This window comes from Leiobunum rupestre, chromosome 2 (genome assembly GCF_980474605.1).
Source record: "Leiobunum rupestre chromosome 2, qqLeiRupe1.1.hap1, whole genome shotgun sequence".
Classification (NCBI taxonomy): Eukaryota; Metazoa; Arthropoda; class Arachnida; order Opiliones; family Sclerosomatidae; genus Leiobunum; species Leiobunum rupestre.
This window is the reverse complement of record NC_143385.1, coordinates 38941580-38966675: the sequence shown is the minus strand read 5'-3', so window position 1 is coordinate 38966675 and position 25096 is coordinate 38941580.

The window sequence follows — 25096 nt, the reverse complement described above, 5'->3', positions numbered from 1 at the left end:
CACATTAGATGTTCAATTTTTGAGGTGCTATTGAAATTTTTTTAAATGATATTTTGAAGTTGGAAAAGCATTACTTCCAACTACTGTATTTATCAAATGAAGTAAATCATCGATTGCAACTTCAGTTAAATTATGTCTCAGAGAAAATGCTTGGACAAGTAAAAGTGTCACCTTTGGACACACTAGAGCCTAATATAATGTTTTCGTTAAACAATTCAACAATTCAAGCATATTTTCATTGACGTTTTCCGTTTCACCACTGTTTAAGTCGTCCACATTGAAAGTTTCATTTTCAACATCTTCCCAATCTGAATTGTTATTTTCAACGCTGAGCTTATCTGATTCAATACCATTGCAGTTTGGCTGAGCTGTCTCTTAGATTCTTACATTTCCGCTATCACTAAAGAGAGCCTGGGTAAGGTTAACTTGATTTAGGTCATCATGAATTTCATCAGATCCTGCATCCTAGAATTAATTTGACTCATTAATTTCCATTTGAGTTAGCCTTACTTCATAAGTTACACAAGGTTGACCAATTTCATTCTCACTATCACTAAGAAGTGCTTGGATATGGTTAACTTGATTTACGTCATCATGACTTTCATCAGATCCAATATCCTAAAATTAAATTGACTTTTTATAATAATATTATCCTTGTAAAATCTACTCAAATTATTAACAAAATTGAATGAACAAACCTGATGTCTTTTAAGTCGATGTTTAGTGCTCCGGGGAATTTGATCACTACAATCTGGTTCGAGATACATTTTATGTTATATCTTTCTAGATAAAATACCTGTCATACTTAAAGCTAAAAATGTAAATTACGTATAAAAAATAAAAATTACAGTATAATAATCTGATTGAGTAATTATAAAGCAAAACGTACTAAGGAACCTTGGATTAATATTAGTAGAACTATTCCGAGAAGGAACTAAGCCTTTCGCTTAGAGCAGACGGCGAAGCCAGACAGAAACACCATGTTATTAGGAACCAGGTGGAACTGGGCTTGTAAATTAGTTTCACAGATTCAAATCAATAGGGCCTCTAATTATTTTTTATCTCTAAGGTCCACTACTTCCAATTTGAGGTTATTTAAACCTTTTTCACGTAAAATTGACCATGAAGCTGTTACTGAATTGTATAATCTATCTCCGAGGGGGTGAATCAGATAATGGTACGATATTTGTTATTTAGAGTACTTTTTGAACAAGCTGACTAAAGTATCATTACTTTCTAGATTATGAAACTTATGAAAAGTTGTTAGAGATATATAACAAACTCCTTAGTGATTCAAGGAGATATAGGACGGAAATAAATGATCTAAAAATGAAATGGACCAGCTCAAAAAGTTGTTCACGTGCAAATTCGGAAAATGTGCAATACAAATTTTTGGAACCAAGCAGCGAGAATATTTATAATATAATATATATATAATATATTTGGAAATAATACCGAATTTTTTATATGGTTTTACTTAAAAATATTTCCCACAAATTTTTAGTTATTTCTTGGAAGTGGTATCTTTCTAAAAAAAGGTAGATGGGAAGAATGCCTAATTGCTCCTAACAAATCTATTGGACACAAAATGGAAATAAGCTTATTGGTATGTAATGGGAAGTTGGTCAATTGGTGCCCAATGTAAAATAGTCTTATAGATATTTAATTGGAATATAGCTATGAGTTATTAATTTAACCAATAAGAAATTCCTATTGGCAATTTGTCACAAAACACATTAGATTTCCAATAGTATTCCAATTGGAATATTTCCCATACAATTCCAATTGGCTATTTCCGTAAGGTTCTGGGTTGCGGCGGCATCCAGTAATTCGTGGTGGTTACATTGTCCTAAGAGCCACCCATGAACATCCCTTATATGATGGAGTAATGATAACCAATACGCCTAAAATGGCTGGAAAAATGTTTACTACAAAATTACATCACTAATTTTCATCAGTTCTGGATTATTCTCTCAGTGTTCTGCACACCACCAGAAGTGATTTACAATAGAATTTATCCATGGTTCAATGTCCTTACATAGCTTTAGCTTTGCAGCCTAATCAACAAATCAGGTCAAAGAGTTGTATGGATATTTTTGTATTTAATAATTTATTGATGTTGACATTACGAATATACTTACAATTTTGTGCGTGGTGGGGAACAATAATATTTCCAAATCAAGGCTTTGAAGGTGAGAAGCAATCGCATTACATTATTTTTAGAATAAAAAAATAAAAAAATTAGCTAGTTCCCAAAATATTAGATGTTAATTAAAAAAAATATTCAATCTTTCGTAACCATAATTATTAATCCATTGACAAATTTTGTTTTTAAATAGTTTTATGCCAGTACAATTTTTAATTTCAGCGTTCAATAAATTGTATAGTTTTGGCCCTAGATAGGTAACTGTAACAATGAATATTCCAATTTATAAATATTCCAATTTGATTCCCCTTTACATATAATCCCTATTTCTTTATAGTTTATATAATTCTACTCTTAACTTTAATACCTACAGAATTTTCTCCAAAATAGAATACAGTAACTTTTACATTCATTTTCTTCCCATGCTCGTTTAAAACCGATCAATCGTCAGGTATGGACGCTGGCCGTCCTTTCACTTTTTGTCGGTTGACGGTTTTACTTCAAACGCTCTGCGAGTATTTCCCCCAGGTATATTCTCTTCCAAGTTTCGGAGTTTTGCTATCTTTAACCCAAGATAATTTATGACTGTGTTATAGAAATATTGTGAAGTTAACCTTTGACCGAAAGGGAGTCACCAATAACTGGTACCCCTGGGCCATAAACCCTAGGTCCAACCCAACGTGGCCGATTGGCTTAAATAAAAGGGACGCCAAGAAGTGATTGGGTCCTCTGGACATCACCAGCGACCCGGATTAAGAAAACCTCCTCTAATTCTTTGGTTAAAAACCAAGAGTCCGTCTAAAAGAGAGAGAGATCCCACATGCCCTACTTGGGGTCGCAACTCACAAAAAATAGTTTTCTGAATAAACAGAGATATGCGGCTTGGCGGCTTAGTCTAAAATTGTGCGCGGATCGAAAAAGCTAATAAAAAGATGTAAATCAAAAGAGATTTCGCTCTTCTTTCAACAATTATGCGTCGCACTTAAACTTTGTCTTCACCATCCAACAATTTGAATGTTGAACTACTGGACTCTTGACTTCATAACACTTAAGTATGTTTTTTAAAATAACTAATGGCTTCTGGCGATCACTTCTGTGTACGTAATAACTCTTGTGTCCTTCTGACAAAATGTTTTTCAAAGTTTCTTTAAGGAAACTTGAATTTAAAATAATGATATATATATTTCATCTCAATAAATAATTTGGCAATTCTCAACCGTACTCTTCTGATTTAGTATTTAAACTTAGACTTCCACTAGACACCTTTGAAATTAGTCATGCCCTCGCTAACACCAATATTGAAGTTAAGCGAGTTATCCGGGACTTGATAAAATAGTGACGTTATATACTAATATATATTTTCAATTAAGGCCTACTGCATTTTAGAATTAAATAAGTCACATAACGTGAAACTAGCCAACTTATTTGAATATTTTCTCAATGGGCAAATTTATCTCCATAATAGAACGGGTATTATAATTAGTTTGACAGGCCAATAAATCTCGATGTTTAAAAGTATAGATCAAAATTATTTAAGCATACAATTGGTTAATAGAATAAACTGAGAAGTCTTTACATAGGTTAATACCCTGCTCGTAACGATTTCTCTTTAAACAAATTCTAATAATATTTCTCTGGATAACTCCAAAGGGTTCCAGAGTAGTCTTATAAGTAGCAGCCCAACCGATCATACCATTAAAAATTATTGATGGGACTATAGCAAAATAGTTGTTTGGGCCAATTTATTTCCAGTGCTATTTAACTTAATACCAGGATAGTAGACATAAGTTTTGCATGATAACATATTCAGTGCACTGTCCAAATCAATATTCCATTCGGGATTATTCGGGGATAAATACTATGTGCAAATTGACTTTATCATTTTGAATGAGGCCAAAATAAGCATTATTTGAAACGGTAACAGTTCTGTCTCCAAAGATATTTCTGCGAAACTATAAGAAAATGTATTAATTGCAGAATATCATTATATAAATAATTGTAATATTAGATTACATTAAAATAAATTTTCAAAGATATGGCTTTTTCAATAACTACAGAAAATAATTCCTCTTCAATTCTAATACTAACAAGTAGGCTTTTTAGCGTTTTTCTTTTAGAAATGTATCAAAAATATTAGTCCATGCATTCTTTGAGACTACCTTCATCATCACAAATAGGGTCAGTTCGATAAATTCTCAACCGTTGGTTGTAGAGGGATAATTTTTCCACTTTCTAAATATGAACCGACCACTGTTAATTCAAAAACGCGCAAGTCAGCGCCGTAGAACCAATATTTAAAAAGTTGTCAAAAATGAGTTTTGTCGGTTCCCGCCAAACTATTAATTTTTGGCGGACGAAACCGATAAATAACGAAAGATATTGGAAAATAAATAATAGTTGCAATTTGTTTCATCGATCTATCTATAATAGTTTTCTAGCATAATTATAAAGAGGGCAAAAATTTCACGTGTCAAAGATTTTTTAAACAGAGTTACCAATTGGTTTCAAGTTTTAAAATTTTGTAATCATCCCATTTAATAGTGATTTAACGTAGACCAAATATGTTTTGAAATTCCGTTATTCATATCGCCCTTAGCCACACAGGATTTATGTTCACGAATCCTGTCCAAAATGGAACGTTTTGTTTCACCAATATACGTTTTTCCACATGAGCAAGGGATTTCATAAATAACGCCTCAAATGGCGGAATCCTCTATTTTAGGTTTTAAATGAGAAAGATTTTTAAGAATATTAGTGGTTTTTGATACTAAGTTTATTTTATAATTTTTTCAAATTTCGTTTAAGTTTCTCTGTGGTTTTAGGTATATAGGGTAAAACTAAAACCTCCTCTTTTGGTTTACTTTTCATATCCGGAGGTATACTGATTAAGTTTCTGTCAAATATGGTTTTTATAAGTGTTTTTGGATAATCCGATTCAATTAACTGATTTTTAATTTTTAATTTATCCGCAATTGGGTTATCAGATATGGATTCAATAGGGTGTTTTACACCTTTTACGACTGATGTTTTCACATGGTTTTTAACAAAGTTTTTGATTCTATTTGTTTTTGGAAAGTTTACTTACCAGGTTTAAGCGCTGACTCTAAAGACTTTACCACTAGCGTTTGTGAGTCTTTTAATAACGTTTTTACTTTCAAATCGACTTGGGATGATTTTTCCGGACGCTTCCCACTCAATATAATCCATCTTACAAGCGCAAGATTGCACTGAGTAGGCTTTGCACACAAATTAGCCATAGTAAAATTCCAACACAACAAAAATAAACATCGATCCCATTAACTTGTTACAACTGTCGGCTAGTTTCATTAGCCAATAACCATGACTTTATAGTTGAGTCACATGTGAAGAATAAACCAATAGAAAAGGACGGTTTTTTTCCTATGCGGTGGGAACGAATTTTCTGAGGGAATATCGAAATATCTCTCTTTTGAGGCAGTTCAAGCTGTTTTTGCACCAAACGGGATTAGAGAAACGTCGGCTTCGGCAGTTCAGGTTTATATTAAGGCTACGTTTACACACAATGCGGAGAGAGTAAAAGTTATAAGCATATCCGCCATAGGCAGCATAGCCATTTGACTACTTAGAGCTATCATAAACTTATGCTACTGCATTTGGACTTTGTATATAGTGTTGTTATCTATGCAGAAGTGACCTTTAGTATAGTCGTTTTTTTATATCACATGAAAACTTGTAATCAAAATATAAATAGACTAACAGCTATTATATAAACAGTCTTCTCAGTATAATAGATTCCTTTTGTATCTATAGTGTAAGCCCCAAAAAGGGCCGCTAAACCGTAGGCAGTTGACACGCAGAAATGAAGGCGCCACCTAGAGTCAAAAGAGGGAGTCGGGGGAAGTTTTTCCGGCTAGGATCATAGACAATAAACAAAAGGACAAGAAGGTGATAATTAAGTTTCGAAGCCAACATAGACAATAAACGGTCTGCTCTTTGATATTCGTGCATGCCGCAACCGCAACATAGCCCCATGGCTCTTATAGATAGAACAAAAACATGTTTCAATTTAACCAACTGTAGCCAATTTGGAAGTTTTATTGTAAACACACATTCGAACCATGTATTTTCCAATGACGAAGATGGCCTGGCCAAATTTGAAGAAATATAAATAAAAGGTAATTACCAAATACGTAGTTTCACTACTAGGCCTATGCCACATGTTTTAGACTTAACAACTAGTCAATATCAATTTTTTTATAGAAATCGTTGAAAATACTTTGATGTTTACACTGACTAAAATGGGAGACGGTAGTAACGACTTCATAATCCATCGAGTGACAGTCAAAGAATTTATAATTGATTTAAATTCACCTCACAATGTGGCTCTACGCAAGACTGCTATGGAAAAACTTTTTAAACTCGTCATATCCTCAAACCTGGAAAAGTACCCAAGCTAAGCGGAATACTCTAATACCGCCAATAAAATACTCTTGGCAGAAAGGAGACAAGAAGAACTATCAGCGCTCTTCGGTAAAATTTATGGTTCTCGCAACTCCTGTTGAAGTATTCTTAGGGGTGTGCAAAATATTTGGTCAGACCAAATAATTCGATTCGTCGAATCGAATAGCGCTTGGAAAAGTTCGCGAATAATCGAATTTTTTATCAAATAGTCGAATATTCGAAAAGATAGGGAAAAAGTATTTGGTATTTTCAAATAGTTTGCAAACTGGTCGAATAACCGCGGGTCTTTTTCTAATTTGTTGAAGATCAAGGCCATCCCAGGAGAGCGTTGTTAAATTTTCGAACTAGTCCTTATTTCTGGCCCCTCTTTTTAGGCCGCAGTGCCAAGGACCATATAAAGAGTACATGTAGCTTGCACGTCCATTATTCATACCGTTTGTATTAAAACTTCTTAGCGAAAGGCACAAGCTGTTTATTCTAGCGCCTATTTTCTAGATTACTCGCGTGTTCTCTTTTGTTATGGAATTTTCTAGAATAGCAAAGTAAAACTAAAATTGAGTCTAAAACGTAAACCAAGTCCAAAACAAAACTAAAAACCGGGAGGAAAGTTGAAGTAAGTATCTTTATGGATTTTTCTGTTTAGAATTTTTGAGTTAACCAAATTAATAATTATTGATATAAAATTAATATAAATGAAATTTTTTAATTTGTAACAAAAGATCTGCTCCCTCGCGTTTTACATATATTTAAAAACTTGAAATTTTAATGAAGTGTTTGCAAACTATGAAGTATGTAGCATGTCCTTTGATTTTAATTGTAGTTAGTAGTTACTAAAGGTTAAAAGTCGCTTGAAGACTTGGTCCTGGAGTGGTACCTAGGGTAATAGCCTAGTTAATTATTATTATTATTATTTTGCCATGGTACCCAATTAAAATATGTATGATAAATTGATAATTGATAAGTTGATATGCACTATATTTTTGTAGGTTACGATTAACTCATTTTTATCAAATCGAAAAAATTGTTCGAAGGAAGGTTGAAAATAAAGACATTTCGTACAACAATTAGAGTTAATTTGAATGATAAGTTAGAGTTTACCACAGTGGCGTAATATAAAATTATGGGCCCGCCTGCAGCCTGAGACAATGGACCCCCTTCAGTGTTTTTTATTAAGAGCCTTAGAGAAGGCCAAGTAAAATTAAAAATTTAAAAGACCATCTCTTAGGACGGGCCCGTCATTATACCACTGATTTACCAAGCTCGTCCAGGGAACTTTGTTCTAGGCTAAACTGTATTTGGTTTAATATTTTACTATTTTCAAGTAAAACGAACAGTGATTTCCATTACTTTTTTGACAAATATGCAAACTATTTGACTATTTGAAAACCAAATACGTCGAATAATTTGATATTCGAAATACTATTTGGTATTTGATCAGTTAACTGGTCTCAATTTTTGCCCTAAAAAATTCGACCAAATTATTTGACGTTATAAATATTCGATTTGGTATTTGCCGTGCTTTGAAAAAAATATTTGATATTCGATTAGATCCCCAAAAAATGGTATTTGCACACCTCTAAGTATTCTCCAAATATTTTTCGGACGTCTAATGGCAATGTTCCAAATTGGAATTAATCAAGTACTGAAGAAACTAAAGGATGTGACTAAAAAAGCCAATTCTAATTGCAATGAAAATGAGGTTCCAGAATTCCCAAGAAAACCAGTAGTTAACAATAACGTATTAAGATAAGTTGGTGAGTTTGTAGTTCGGAGCCTCATAAGAAAGAAATGTCCCTAATCGACCATTGCGAAACTAACAAAAGAAGGCAACTTAACACCAGATGAGACCGAATCGTGGATCAAGTTATCCCGCGGTGGTTTAATTAACGTGGCTTGCAGGGCTTTCCACCACCCTCCTACGAACTGTAACCCGGCCACCTGAATTAAAGGCTTTAAAAGTCGCTCGATGACTTAGGCCTAGGGTGGTGCCTTGGGTATTAGCCTAGCGGAATCTTACATCTCAGATGAATTTTACGAGTAGTTGTTATTTAAAATTAAACAACTTTCAGATAAACACTATTGTATCAATTATGAATTGATTAGAATACCGGTATATCAAAAGAATGGAGAAATCTTCATACGGGAGAAGAATCGGACAAATGGCTGAAGCATATGCTAAAAACTTTCCTAAAAACGAGAGGAAAATGTCTAACAAAAGACATAACTGAGCTGTTCCAGCATATAACCAAAAAGGCTCTTCGCAAAAAAACTAAAAGAAAAGGAAGCTCTAGAAAGAACTGAACCAAAAAGTAAAAGTTTGTAAAAGACCGCAACGACTCCTAAGAGTAAAAAGAATACAACCTCAAATAAAAATGAATTAAGCCCCATTAGGTTCCAAACGCACGAATCGTCTCTTTCAAATCAACCAATAGCCTCTGAAAGTAAGCAGGATCCAAAATCATTGGCAGTAACTCAATCCCCACCTAGGGGAACTTCCAAGGGTTAAACGAGTGGGATCAGCGGACAACAATCAAGTGATATCGCTGAGCAACATAGAATTGGCCCTTTAAATCAGTCGATAGCTTCAGGAAGTAAACAGAATCTGAAATCATTGGTACTATCTCAAACCCCACCTAGTAAACTAGTTGAATCAACAAAAACTTGTTGAGGTTAACGGTAATAGTTAGTGTAGGGAGCTGTTGGCTCGAACGCGTGGCATGCAGGGCTTGCCACCACCCTCCTACGCATTGTAACCCGGCCACCTGAATTAATGGCTTCAAAAGTCGCTTGACGACTTAGGCCTAAGGTGGTGCCTTGGGTATTAGCCTAGCTGATTATTATTATTATTATTAAGTGATAACACTGAAAAAAAGTACAAATTTCATAAATTCTTAAGTCAAGGAAGCAAATAATATTGGAAGCCATACCATAAAAAATGGAAGCAAAGGGTCAAAAACTACGGGAAAAAATAGATCTAAGTTTTTTGGATGGTGGGCCAGATGCTGACATTTTTCTGCAATTCCTATAAGTGATAATTTCGTTTTTTAACTAGTGGTTTAGGTTCCTAAAATGAAGTAAAAAATAGTGAGAAATAAATTCAATATATTTGTAATTCATCCAAGTATGTTCGTTATCATTTTTTTCATAATTGTCAAACCAATATTATGACTCATCCACCTCTTTATTATCATTGCCAATATCTACCCCAGTAATCTCCTTTAAAGTTTCTTTCAATGGATCTTGGGTATTACCAGCAACCGCATCCAACATAATTCCTTTTCAAGTTTTAAACGTATCTTTGTTTGCTCCATAATGCCATACCGTTGGGTTACTATTTCTGCCACCAGTTGCCCGATGCCTTCCGAAGTATTGATCTAAAGGATCCTGGTTCAGATGCTGTGTTAGTATATATTGCGCCCCTTTACTTAACATGAATTTAATTACTAAAAAATGTAAAAATAATATTACTTTCATTTGATAAAACATTTGTTGAAATTAGTCAAATAAGTTGAAATTACCAGTTATCTTCAGTCCTTCAATTGTTTCCTTGCTTAAGAGCAGTGGCGTAGCTGATGGTCCGCAGGGCCCGTGGTGCGGGGGGCCTCGAGCTTCGGGAGGGCACCGCTAACCATAAAAAAATTAAAAAGGGGGCCTCATAGACATTTTTGTGGGGGGCCTCAGTAGGAGTGTCTACCATCTTTGCCAGTTTTCCATGTAGAGGTACACGTGGGGGTCGTCACCGGAAGTCCCCGCTTCCTTCCCCCTTCCGGCAGGTGCCGCGGGGGGGTCTACATTTTCCTCGGGGTCATTGACCTCCGCAGAGTGGCGCGCGCGCGCTGATTGGCTGGCGCGGTTACCACGCAGCGCGTGTACTGCGCGCTAATTGGCTGACTCGAAATTATTCAAAATGGCGCTGATTGCTTGGTATTTTGGCACGTAGCATCCAGTCGTCCGCAACCGACTAAACAGGGTGTATGCGTTAAACTAGAATCAGGACCCCAGCTTAAAGCAGCCTTAGAAGACGTCAAGGACCAAGACGCCGTTTACCTAATTGAGGGCAATAAATTAGAAATTAGGTCACCGGTCACACTTGCTTGACCAAAAATTCTGGTTCCTCATTAGCAAAATCGCTGACCCTATACGGAAGAAGAGACATTCACGACGTCCTGCGGTTATTTAGGGAAGTGACTCAACGCTACGACGAAATTCGTAAATTACAATGACTCAAGAAGCCCCTCTCGATTTAAGTACCAGGTTTCGACCTGAGAACTATTATTCGGTTACTAAAATTATCTCTCGGACTTCCAAAAAATACAAATGTAAAACTTTAGAATTCAAGTGCGAGTTCAAAAACTTGGACGATCTCAACCACGCGCGAATAGAAACCCAATTAAACGAAATTTTCCAATCCTTATTAAACGAAATTAGCGATGAAAATCAGGGTTATAGTCGTATCAGAATAGCGGTCAGTTCGGACGAACTCGAAGAGCCCATTAATTTCCAATTTATGAACCTAAACGAGTTGACGGCCGATAGAATTTTAAGCGGTATCGAGCAGGTAGCCCAGTCCCATAAGAATTTATACTTTGAAGCCCCCCTAAAATTCGACATAATTCTTCTGCAAGACACCAATATGAGTGGTAGTCGAAAAAGTATTCGTAACAGGACTATTGAGTGCTTAGAAAATTATATTGAACAGGGCAATACCTTTATTCCAATTCGCAATTCTGATAATCTGTGTTTTGCCAGGGCGGTAGCGGTAGGAAAATGTCTCGCTGACTACCAAGAATTGAAAAATAAAGGCCAATTCAAAAATTTTAATAGCTATGATCTAAAGTACATTCGTAATGTCAACCATCCAAAATAAAAAAGCGGCCTTGGCATTACACAGATTGTCAAAAGTTCCCCCAGGTCCTGTTGAAATAAAAGACATTCCTAAATTCCAAAATGTCTTGCCAGATTATCAAATTATCCTGCTCGATTCCGATTCCAATTTTGACCCCATTTGATTAGGCCACTTTAAACCCAAAAAAATCTCTCTCCTTAAATTAGAAAACCACGTCCACGTAGTGAGGTCTTATGCCGCCATGTTCGGGGGAATAGGGTACTGCCAATTTTCTTTGAAAGTTTTTGGGAATGCCAAAGAAAAAAAGCAGCACAATTGCGAGGGCCCCATTAATTGTAAGCGGTGTCTCGACACGAATGTTTCCCATACCGAAGCTAGTCAACGCTGCCCAACTGCTTTAGATATTTTTCTGGGAATACGTGCTTCCAAAAGCATATAGAATTAGGCACGTGCGACAAACTCAAACGTTGCCTAACTTGCGGGAAAGAGTTTGAAGGGGACCACGTATGTGATTTGACATGTCACTACTGCAAAATTGAGCACCCGAAAAATGCGTGTTTTGTTCAACCTATCACCTTACCGGAAAATTCCACCAGTATCCTTTACTTTGATTTTGAAACTTTAGTCGACTATGACGAGATTAAACCCGTTCTGCTAATTACCGCTATGCAAGACAGTCCGTACTCTGAAACGTACGATTACCGTACCTTTACCGGCTTTAATTGCGTCGAGACGTTTTTAGATTACTTATTGTCAGGTCATTGCAAAAAAGGGTAAGACAAAATATTTAAAGGTCGAACAAGTTTTTAAAAACATTACGTGCATTTCGCATTTTGGGTCTGGATTTGATAGTTTACTCGTATTAAAAGGAGTTCTGACCCGGTCAATAATTCCCGAAGTTATCTTTAAAGGCTGCAAACTTCTCGCGATGTTTCTTTCCAAATACAATATAAGATTTATAGATAGCTTTTCTTATTTTCCAGCCCCTCTCAGAAGCTTCTCCAAAACCTTTAATTTAAGCGAAAGCAAGGGATTTTTCCCGTATTCTTTCTTAAAAAAAGACACCTTAGACTATATCGGCGTCGTACCGGAAAAATCCTTTTTCGAAGTAGATAAATTCACCCCTGAACAATTGGCAAATTTCTAAACTTGGTACGACGCCCAAAAATGTATCGTTTTTGATTTAAAAGAAGTATTGACAAAGTACGCCATTGATGACGTCAAGCTGTTACAGAGGGGTTTTGACCGGTGCAGAAATCTTTTTAGAGAAAAGGTCAATTTCGACATTTTGGCGGGAAAAAGCGTGACTCTACCCGGAGCTTTAACCGATTTATTTTTGAGCTAGTATCTGAAACCAAATACCATAGCTATTATCCCGCCGGCAGGGTACAGGGGTAAGCATTCCGTTAAAGCTCTCAGATGGGCGGCTTACTTGGAGCAAAAAATGCACGTAAAGTTTCAAACGGCGCGATCTTTGGAGGGAGAAAAGTATTTAGCTCCCAACCACCCCGACATTTACAGCGCTGACCCTTTAATAATTGGGGAATTTTTGGGGTGTTTCTGGCATGGGTGTCCCAATCACACTGACCATAATGGGTACAATTACGAACTTAAAGAATCTAATATCAATAATTACTTAAAAACTCTCGACAAAATCGAGTTTTATCGTCAAAATTACCCCAACGCGCGTTTAATTACCATATCGGAATGTGAATGGGACACTTTTTTAAAAGTAAACCCCGAAATAAATTCTTTTTGCGACGAGCTGGCTTTCTCTGACCCGATCAATTCGCGAAGCGCTCTGAGGGGCGGGCGCGTTGAAAACTTTTTACTGTATATAGAATCCACCCCCGAGAGGCCTATTAAATTTTACGATTTTAACACCATGTACCCATCCGTTTCAATGTCCAAAAATTACCGCTACCCCAAAGGGCTCCCCGAAATCTTAACTAGCAACTTTAATTACGAACCCGATTTCTATTTCGGGCTGATCAAAGCGACTCTTCTCCCACCCCAAGATATATATCTCCCCGTCTTGGGCTCCCTGATTGGCGATAAATTAATGTTTACGCTATGCAGATCGTGCGCCCTCTATAATCTAGCCGACTGTCGTCATACCGAGGCGGAACGCGCGATTACAGACACGTACACTACCCCCGAGTTTTATTTATCCCTTCAATATAATTATAAAGTTTTACAAATTCACGAAGTGCAGCATTATCGCGAAACTTTCGACTCTGACTGCCCCCTATTTGACGTTTACGTCAGAGATTTTTATAAAATGAAAACCCAATACGCTGGTTTTCCTAAAAACGTTGACTCCTTAGAAGAAAAACAAAATAATTTAAACGACTTTTGGGAACAGGACGGAATAAAAATAGGCCTAGCTGAGTTTAGCTCTAACCCGGCTCTCAAAGCGCTTGGCAAGCTTTCCCTTAACCAGCTTTGGGGACGTCACCTAATTCAATTACGTCAAAATAATAGTTATTTTATAAATTCCTACGCCGACTTGGTTAAAATTTAACTGATAAAACGAAAGAGCTGACCGATTTAAAACTCCTAGAAAACGGAATGGCTCTCGTGACGACCAAAGATCACGAAGACCACGTCCCGGCTTATCGTAAAGGTTCCCCAACTGTGGGCATTTTCGTCGCCTCGTATGGGCGTATTAAATTATATAATCTTATGGCTAAAATAGGGCCTAATTTGGCCTATGGCGATACGGACAGTTGTATTCTGATACACGATAAGAAACTAGATTTAACTTTATAAAGCAGCTTGGGCGGACTTACGGATGAATAACCTAATGACCCCATTAAAGCTTTTACCACGATAGCCCCCAAGGGTTACTCTATCTTGTTCGAATCGGGCAAAATTTTAACCAAGATAAAAGGCGTCACTCTTACTAAAAAAAATCAGACCATCTTAAACTTTGACACGATAAAGCAGTTGGCGCTCGAGAACCGCGAATTAAAATACCGAGTCGAGATTCCCTTTAACGTGAAAAGACAAAAAACCGGGCACTTGTATCTCAGACAAGCCGAAAAACTAGTGGGATTTACGTCGACGAAACGTATATTTTTCAAAGACGGTACTTCTATCCCTACGGATATTCATGTCCCTCACACTCCTAAAATTTCAAACCCCCTGTACTTTTCTTTTGGCTGGCCCCAGTAAGTCGGGGAAAAAATCACTGGACGTTTAATCTCCTGAAAAATAAAAATTTATTGTTCGACAATCCACCTTAAAAAATTTTATATTGCTACAATCTTTGGAACGATCAATTTGACGAATTAAAAACCCTCGCCCCCGAAATTTAATTTATTAAGGGCTCTTTAGCGAAAAACCCGAATATTTGTTTGACAAAAGACAAAACAACCTCTTGATGCTAGATGACCTTTCGAGCGAGTGCTTAGACAACGCGCTGGTATCTGAACTTTTTCACGTGTGTTCGCATCATCTGAATCTGAGTATTGTATTCTTATGCCAGAACGTCTTTGGTCAGGGCAGATTTTCGCGCGACATTTCGCTTCACGCCTCATTTGTAGTCCTGTTCCGAAGCCCCCGTGATCCATCACAAATAAAACATTAAGTCGTCAGATTTTTCCGCGTAGCCCTAATTTTCTGAGCAACGTTTATAATTACGTAACGTCGGATAAGCCCTATTCTAACGTGGTTGTTGACCTACAACAAAAAACTCCCGAATTTCTAAAAGTTAGAACGCAATGCCTCATGGAAGAAGGACCGATGCTAGTATTTACCGAAAATTAGCTTTTTTGTATTATGTATTTATTATTTTTGGTAGAGGAAAATGTATATTATTGTAATAATCAGAATATATAACAGTGTTTATTCGAATTTACCGTCATTCTGTAAAATGCCTTTGCCCAGGTCAATTATAGAAAGCTGCCCTATCTAACTTTATTGAAAAAGGCTTCCCCAAATCAAAGACGATTTTTACTTAAGAACCCCACACGAGATCAGGTTGGCTCAATCGCGAATATCTGTCATAATATTTGCCGCGGAGCTTTACCCGTTGGCGAGAATAAACGACGGCAATTACAACGATATAAAAAATCTATTAGAAAACTAGGTCAAAGAGATCTCAGTGATCGCTATCGACGAAGAATTCTAGTCTCGCAAACGGGCGGTTTTTGGGGAGCGATTCTCGATTCGCTCATCCCGCCAATCTTGGGTCGTATAATTAATCCGGCGCGATGAAGAAATTTGTCTTGCTACCCGCTGATCGCTATTTATCCGATACCGAAAAATTGCTAAATTTAATACAAGAACACATGAATAGTATTCTTAACAAATCCGTTCGAGACGGTAGTGAAGAAGAAAAACTACGAGAATATCTGGCAATGTTGGCGCGGTATCTCAGAATTAAAGACTACGACGGCGCTCCAGCCGTTCAAATAAAACCGCCCCCTTTACCTCCTTCTTCGAGTACGTTAGCGCCGATACAGTTGCACGCGGTGCGATCTACCAGCCTCCCGCTGTACCTAACGTTTCATTCGGTAACCCGCCGCTCGCCTCGCCAAGTGTTTTTTTTGCCTCCCCAAACGCCAAATCAGTTCCATCAACTGTTCGCCGCGCCGCCCGTACAACAGGTGCAAAGAGCCGTACAGCAACCTCTCCGCCAACTGGAAATGGCTATTAACAGCCCCCTCCCAGCATCACCTATAAATCCTGGAATTTCTACACCATGGCAGAGTGTCTCCGCAATTTCGGGGTTGGGCGAAAGTCGATCGCCCGATTACGCCCATAAAACTTTAATTGCAGCCCCACCGCATCTCGTGACGTCACGAAATATTCCATTCAAGCCTGACTTTGCGAGTACTCCAGGCTACCAAAAGGGGAAATGGAAAAACGGCGCTAGCAACGTTTTCACTTCGCCCGCTCGAGCTGAGCTACGTAAATCTCGAAGCGAAACGAGTCTAGAATATAGCACGCCAACTTTCAAAGACAGCAGCTATAAGCCCTCGGAATCCACCCTTCGTAATACGACCGAACCTGTTTCCTTGCCTTTCGTAGGACCTATCTTGCAAGAAAGGAATTGCCAACCCGCCAAGGTCGCAAAGAAAGACGCCGGGCGTATTCTAAAGATCGTGAAATTAACGATTGGGAAATTAATGAAAGGGAAAATTAATGTTTTTTTTTTGTAAAAAAATGTTTATTAAACACTGTTGATTACAAAATCTGTTTTCGTGATTAAATAAATGTACACACATTGCCAATAGCGAAATTACTTCGTTCATATATATTTCATTATTATACATTTTTTAAATTTCCTTAAAGCTTAATCCAGCAGACCTATTTAACAGAAACGAAGCGAAGTGCAAACCGCTAGTTTCTTGGTTCATATCTTGAATTATATTTTTATTATAAAACCATTTCTGAGCTAAATGATCCAATTTAAAACCGTAGACATCAAAATGTTGACCGAAAGAACAAAAAAATCTCCCACGCGTTGTCCTTTCTTATTTTTAGCACTGACAAAGATTCCTATCCAATTGCTTTTCGGCATGGATGAGTCTTTTACATTGGCCACCAAACAAAAGGGCTTTTTTTTCGGACAATCTCGAGGTAAAGTATCTTTGGAAAATGTGCCCAGAAAAAAAGGTTTGGTTCTCAGGTCGCATTTTAAAAAGGCGTCCAATTGAAAGTATTCATGGCAAAACCCTTTGAATTTCTTCGGGGTAAAATGACCCCAATATTTTCTCGTTATTCTTGTCCTTGATATGGTAGAGTGGGCGGGGTTTATTTATCACCTTCGATATAGTAAAAACCTCTTTGCTCCAATATACTCTAAATCCCTTACGAAATACTTTGCTGGTTTTTGATATGCCACGTGATCGCCAATCTTGAATTTCGGTTCCTCTCGTTTCGCTTTCTTTCCAAATAGTTTTGGCCAAACAAGATGCTCATTGGCTAAGGTTACTTCGCTAGGTCTAAATCCCGTCGTGCGATGAACGCTGTCGTTATAGGACGTTACAATTTTTGGTAGTTCTTTTATAATTTTTTTCCTTTACTTTTGGTAAGAAATCTGTAAATTTTATTTTTAAGCGTCCTATTCACTCTCTCGCATACGCTGCTTTTTTATCGCGGTAACAAACGAAATGCTTAATCCCCTGGTCCTTGAAATAGCGTTGCACGGTACGATTTAAAAATTCAGAACCTTGATCAGTGTTAATTTTCAAAGGCTTACGTTGTTTGTGGATTTTTTTGAAAGCCGCTAAGATATCGCTCGCTCTCTTGTTTTTCACGGGAATAGCGAATAAATATCGGGACAGAATATCGATATTAGTAAGAATATAATTAAATTTATTAATATTTTTTAATTCGTTTAACTCGATTAAATCAGCCTGGTGTTCTTCGTTCAAGCTCGTGACAAAAGTCCTATTTCTAGGAAAATTAAATTTTCTATCTTTGTGCAACGTATAGGCGTCTTGGGTCAGCGCCCAATCTTTAATTTTTTTTCTTGGAAATAGAGGGTAATTGTTCGGATAAACGTTTTAGTCCTCCCAAACTTGCGGGATTTTCTGGATCAAAATAAATAGATTCTATATTCATGTCTTAACAGTTCAAAGTGTGCTACATTATTAAATGAAAGAATAGCAAAGTTTACATTTTTATACATTTTAATGGAAATTTTTAATACATCAGCTCTGATAAAATTTCAGATTCATTTTGCATGATATTATGATATAAATTTTCTACCCCCAGTTTATAGTCGGCAAAATTGACGTAAAACGCCTTAATTACTTTGTCATAGTTCATAAGGGGTATCGCCATCTTGACACTTTTTTCGAGTCTTTCACAGAAATGTGACGCGATCGGTTTGCAACTAATGTGATGGGCCAATTGATTATGGCAGGGTAGGTTTGGGCATGCCTCGGTTAACGTAAATAATACACTTTTTAATTCGTCTAAAATAGACATTTTCATTCCTTCAAAAGCGTCTTTTCGGTCTGTTATTTCTTTATCGAGACTCGTACGGATAATCTTCAAACTGTCCCAGGCTTCTTTATCCAGGGCGACCCCGTTGGCGGAGGAATACACAACGTCGTAATTTGAATTAGACCCGCGAATATAGCCGCGAATATCAATAATTCTTCCACGCTGACAGAAGAATCCTTCCAACTTGACATTATCCGACAACCAGCTATGAAAACGTATAGCTTCTGTAGTGGTTTTGAAAAATCTTTCAATTTCTTGTTCATAGTTCCAGAGATTCTTCCACACTTTTACGCTAAAATTGACATATTTTCTATGTCCTTGACGGTTAATTAAAATTTCAGGCTCCGCGAGATTCGCCGATAAAAAAATGTCGAGTTGGTTGGAGAGAAAATGGGGGCGTGTCATTCTCAAACAAAAGCTCGCGTCGAACTAATCGAATAGAAAACAGGGTGGCTCGTTTTATTCGATACTATATATCACCTTTCTGTCCCAGGTAATTAAAATCTCGTTATCAAATTCAAAGTACATTATACACACGACATTAGTCGGTAGGGGGTCTTTCAATTGAACATCTAAATGTAGAGACCCCTGTCGAGGAATACTCGTATGATCAGCCGAGGCATTCTGGTCCGCCGACATATCGAAAGTAAAGACCGTATACCCCGCCTTAAAATTCGCGAAATTTAGATAATTACCCCTATCTTCGGAAGCTATGCCCATTGACTCGAATAAAGCCTGGTAAGGTAAACAGTAATTTGAATTTGCATAATCCATTTGAAGGCCGTCAGGAGGGTATCTATCCGGTCCGACTGACAAAGACAAGTCAGTGATATTTAAATGTTCAAATTGCAAGCTATTTGTGGTCAATGACCCGTTGAAAGTTTCTTCTTTGACAAAAACTACAACTGCCCTTTTTGGTATTCTCCCGAGTATTACGTTATCGCGATTTATGTTTTTCAGACCCTGAGCGATAGAAAAACTTTTCATAATTGTTTGCGTAATGGGATAAATCGCTGGTATTCCGCTTTCTAGCATCCTAGCGTGGGCTAAACTTATCTGCGGAGCCACCTTGACTTTAGTAACGTATAAATACGCCTGTTCTAAAATTAGCTTATAATCTTTTCCCTGCTCTAAAGCTATTATACAAGTTAAACGAGGGCTTCTTACTAAGCGGAATCTTACGGGTAGGTGATTGACAATAAACTTATTCATGTGGCAAATATCGAGGGGTAAATGGCCCATTAACTCAAAAGTGGTCGATTCTTTCGTTCGCGCGCATCTCTTCAGCATTCCGTTACGATCATTGTTAAAAGCAGGTTCCCACATGTCTTGCGGGTTACAGGTCAGGTTCATATAATACATTCCATTTCCGAGTTGCGTTTTTTTAGCGTCTTCACCAAAATTCAGCAATTTCGCCAAGTACGCGTTATACGCCGAAAGATTATTTGTAGATTGTACAGACGTGTCGCCCAGATAAGCGTCGATTTGCGAAAAAAGGGTTCCAATAAGATTATTCGTGACCCCGACTTTCACTTTAGTGGCTGGTACGTCTGTACCATCGAAATGCACGAGTTTCATTTTTAGTTTGAGCATAGTTTTGGATAAATCAATGTATAAGTCATCAGATGCCGGAATAAAAAATTCGAGAGGTCCATTGTCGATCAAGTTATTCGTGGGTAGATATCGTATTTCGGTTGTAGCTAATATGTTGGTATTTAACACGGGTCGTTCGAACAAGTCTAACGAACTTAGCATGCCTTCTCGAAGCGCCATTGTTTCTTATCCCAAAAAAATCGTCTTTCGTCCTTGATTTTTTCGTTTTCTTTTTCCGTTGTCTAGGAGGCGCGCGTCTCTTACGAGTTCCACTGCCTGACTGGGGCTTACTCATTCTGTCAGCGGCTTTATGTAACAAATTGCTTCCGGCTAATCGTAAATTGTTGCGGATAGCCAATTACGGATCTACACCGGATTCCAAATCACCGAACATACGCTTTCCGAGACCTAGCGCTTCGCTGCTTAAAGGTGTTATCATCGGTGTAATAAATCTCATTAATTTCTTAAATATTCCACCCAAACCACGCCCTCTCTGGTAAACGGGGCCGGCAAACACTCGTCCCCCATATTGAGACTTATAGTAACGGAAATAACTGTCACTCTGACATCTTTATTTGAAATGAAGTCGAACGACCGTCTTCCCCGCGTTAAATATCAAATTTTTACCAAAATCAGTTTTTAAGTCTATCTCGATCAACCGGGTAATAGTCTATTTTGTCGTATATAATAGAATTATTACGAGGCTGATCATTGCTCGCTAACGGTATAATTTTCATGAGAGGAGCGAAAGTATCTCCGGTATACTGGGGGTATATTAAATTCGAATATAGATAAAGCGTACTGGCTCCGCGGGATAAGTCGGCGGGGTAAGTACTGTCATGACCAACCAGGTCAAAATCGAAATCCGTAAATCCTAATAATTCTCCTAAACCTTTCTTACTCGATTTGAAGAAAATAGTCACAGCCCCGTGATCAGCTCCTACATGGATTGTGCCATTGGGGTTTATACCGAAATGAACAAGGTTTCTCACGTGATCAGGGATAGTGTTTGACATGGCGTCTAATATTGCTTGAATATTTAAATAAGTTCCAATCGGAATATTACAGTCAACTTCTACGTTGCGTGTAAAAGTCATATCGCGTAGATGATTTTCTTTGATTTCAATATAATTTAGATGATTGAAAATTATGCTCCTCGTATAGGAGATTACCGGTTTTGCCGGCTGATATACCCCGATTGATACCCCGTGTCATCCTTCCCCTCGAAACATAGAAGTTCTTTCAAAGGTCCGTCAGGAATAAATAACTCGAAATTGGTCTTCTTCTTCTTAGTCGGGTCAGCCGGATTATGTATTGTCGGATCGTAAATCCAATCGGGTTTTTCCCAGATTTTGAACGAAATGTAGGCGTCCAGTCCATTTTCCCTTATTCCTTCGATAATAGCGCGTACAACTTTTTTAACCAGACTATATTTGATGACAAATCCGGCAGTGTCTTTTTCGGCTTCCAATTTAGCGACTTTTAATGAGATTTTATAAATGTAAGGTCGTTTTTTATAATAGTCAGCCGCTACCGTTTTTAATTGAAAATTATTAGTTTTATCCGTGATATTTTCCCAGTTGGGAGGCAAAATTACTTCCGACACGCCAACAACAAATTTGTCCGGTAGTGTTATAGAACGACCCAAGTTTGACTGAGTATTCGCTGGATAGATGTCGCTAGAGGCGTTACTCGGTAGAGTTACGTAAAAGTCGTCCATTTTTATAAAAAGAATGACGGTCTCTTATTTGTAGGGGATTCGAACTCGTGACTATTTTAATTTGCTATTTACAAAGTTGTTCGTCCTACCAAGTAAGCTACCGTCATCCTTACTCGACAATCGTTTCCTACAGATTCTCCTCTCATGAAAGGGCAGAGGGGTACTCTTTTCCAATCGGTTATGACTAGCGGACAGAAGGCGCACTTGACCTATACGCTGTCTGGTAACGAATAAAACCCTTGCGCGGCCAAGTCTGATTTATGTACACCTGGTACCTTCCAATTAATGAAACTCATTAATCGTTTTTTTAAAGAAATTTTAAAGGAATATCATGGCTATTTAACGCAGCCATTTTTCTTTCGAAATTTACGTGTACAACGAAATCGTCCCGAATAAAAATCTAGAGTTTCCTCTAACAGCGTACTGGGTAACCTAGCAACGGCGCACGAGTCTCCCCGATAAACACCTGCTCAATCAATCAAACCTGTCACCACTTTAACAATGGAAAACGGGGACCGAGTATAGCGAGCCTGGGAATTCCTTTAAAGGAGTACTGACCCCTTTTCGCGCCAAAATACCAACCAATCAGCGCTATTTTAATTAATTTCGAGTCAGCCAATTAGCGCGCAGTACACGCGCCGAGAGCGCGAAGTATACGCGCCGCGTGGTAACCGCGCCAGCCAATCAGCGCGCGCGCGCCATTCTGCGGAGGTCAATGACCCCGAGGAAAATGTCGACCCCCCGCGGCACCTGCCGGAAGGGGGAAGGAAGCGGGGACTTCCGGTGCCGACCCCCACGTGTACCTCTACATGGAAAACTGGCAAAGATGGTAGACACTCCTACTGGCCTCTGAGTTCTCAGCTACGCCACTGCTTAAGAGCATGGAATCTCTCTGGGTTTTAGTGAACTTGCCAGGTCTATTTAAAACTTGGCTTTTTCAGTCATCCAAGTACTTTATAAAGTCGTACTCCAACCACTAAAATAAATTGGTAATGAAATCAAGGTCATAAGAGAAATTGGGTGATTATCATTACTTTTAAACGTTCGTCGTCTACATTGATGTAAGGTAGTTTGTTCTTATTTCGTTGGTGTATCCCTTCAAGTCGGTTTTTTTTACATTTCAAAGATCAAAGAACTTATTGAAAACTCGGATAAATTGAACGGTTTCTTTGTAATTATTAGTATTCGTTGATAGGAGGAGTTTTATAGCACAAGCGACGGTTTCACTTAAAACCTGAGCAGCAAGGTTAACTTTAATTTTCGAATAACTGTGCCAAAAGACGTGGGAGTAAGTTAATTTGTTTAGGTGTTCAAATTTCCCTTGTGATCTCAGTTTTAGGTAATATAATCTTAGTATAACTTTCCACGTTATTGCTTCTCCATTAATCAAAAGTGAACGAGTATTTTTAGAATTAGTACCACTATTTGCGAATCGATTTCGGACCGTATTGATTAAATGTGTCGCGTCAGATATCAAAAAATGGGTCGTTCTGCATCCATAGCGAAAAGATTTTGCGTCTTGTATAGGATTTCTTGCGCTTCTTTTGCTTCATATGTTTGGGATAAATGGTATAGTTTAATAGTAAGTCCTCCTTAATACTAATTTCATCTAGTGATAAAATGAAATACCCTGGCAAAGCGAGTCGCTAGTTTTAAAAAGTTCCCGGTGGAATATATGGACACTCTCGAACTGGCTCAGGCGGGCTTCTTCTTCATAGGACATAAGGACATCACTATCTGCTTCTGGTGCGACGGTCTGGTGCGGGATTGGGAGCTGGGATCTAACCCCTTACATTGCCACACCGCCTTGTTTCCCTAGTGCGAGTACGCCAAGCTCGAGTTCGCGAAGCTACAGGAGACCTACGATGCCCAACTAGACCCTATGAGGTATGCGGACGAGCGTTTGAAGACTTTCACCAGTTTCCCGCTAGAGAAGCCGTTCCACATGGAACTCACCAACGCGGGTTTTTTCTACACCAACTTTACGGACTGCGTGAAGTGTTTTTTCTGTGGTGGTGAGTCGGAGATTGGGGTGCGGAAGACGATGCCTTTCTGGAACACGGGAGACTATTTCCCGATTGCAAATTTGCAAAAAACTATTATTGCGGGAACGTCTTTTTAAAAACATTCATGTAAAATTTGACCTCGTTCCCGTAACTTTCTTTTTCCTCGATGTAGAAGATCGAACTAACTATTCCTTATTAAATAATTTCCATTTTAAAAGAAGAATCTCCCTAATTAATAATATTTTACAGCCTATTTTATTAAAACATTTACAGAAAAGTGTAAAAAAAATGATTTAGTATATTATTCGTCTCGTTATTTTTTTCCAATAAATTTTAGGTAAAAAAGATAGGTAAGTGGAGGTATCCATAAAATGAGGTGAAGTAATAAAGCGAAGTTAGAGGACTCCATAATTTTGGATCTATAAAAACGGTGGGTCTATAAAAATCGCTCTATAATTTTGGTATCTATAAAAAATGTGATTATGGATAAGGGAATCATGGATTCTTATCTATATTCCTGCTTATCTATAAAATAGATCTATAATCCCCTTATCTATGGCCAGGCCTATTTCTCTATCGAGTCTGAAATATTTTTCGTCGAGTATCGAGATGGGTAATCGAGTACTCGATTAAGCCAAAAAAATCCTTATTCGAGTAGTCGAGAAGTTAAGAAAAACTTTCGGGTACTCGATCGAGTTTTTTTTTCGTGTAATTTTTCTTAATTATTAATAACGGTATACTTGATTATTCATAACTGTTTTAAACTTGATATATGATAATTCATAACGAGTTAACGTTTAAAAACTTAATAATTCATATATAAGTTGACTGATTATCTGTATTAAACATTTAAACTACGAAATTAATACCGAAGTAGCCTAAACCTAACGGCGCCGTAACCGCCAAACCGCCGTCCGAACTCAAAGAGAAGAAATGCCATTATGTCAAAGTGAAGCTCAAAACCAAAACTAAAACTTAACGAGGAATTTCAAAATTGCGCAGCTTTACCACGGAACGATTGCCGAATGTCTCAATATCATGGAAAGTTGGAATAAACGGTTTTTACGGTTCCATCATAGTTTCACTCCCTTCCCTTATCCCTCACTTTCAGTTACAAACTTGTTCTAAAATAGTAATATTAGAAAGCGTTGCGTTGAAATTATTGCGGCGGAAACACAAAAAAGTAAAATACTCGACGAATAGTCGAGTACCCAAACATGATGGTAAAAATATTAACCCGACGAATTTAGCAAGGCGGGTTATTCGAGTACCCGAGTATATAAATTTTCGAAATTCGGTAATCGACGAGTATTGCATTTTTTTAATCGAGTTACGAGTTCGAGTACCTGACCTAAACAAATGTTGGACAGCCCTATCAAAAT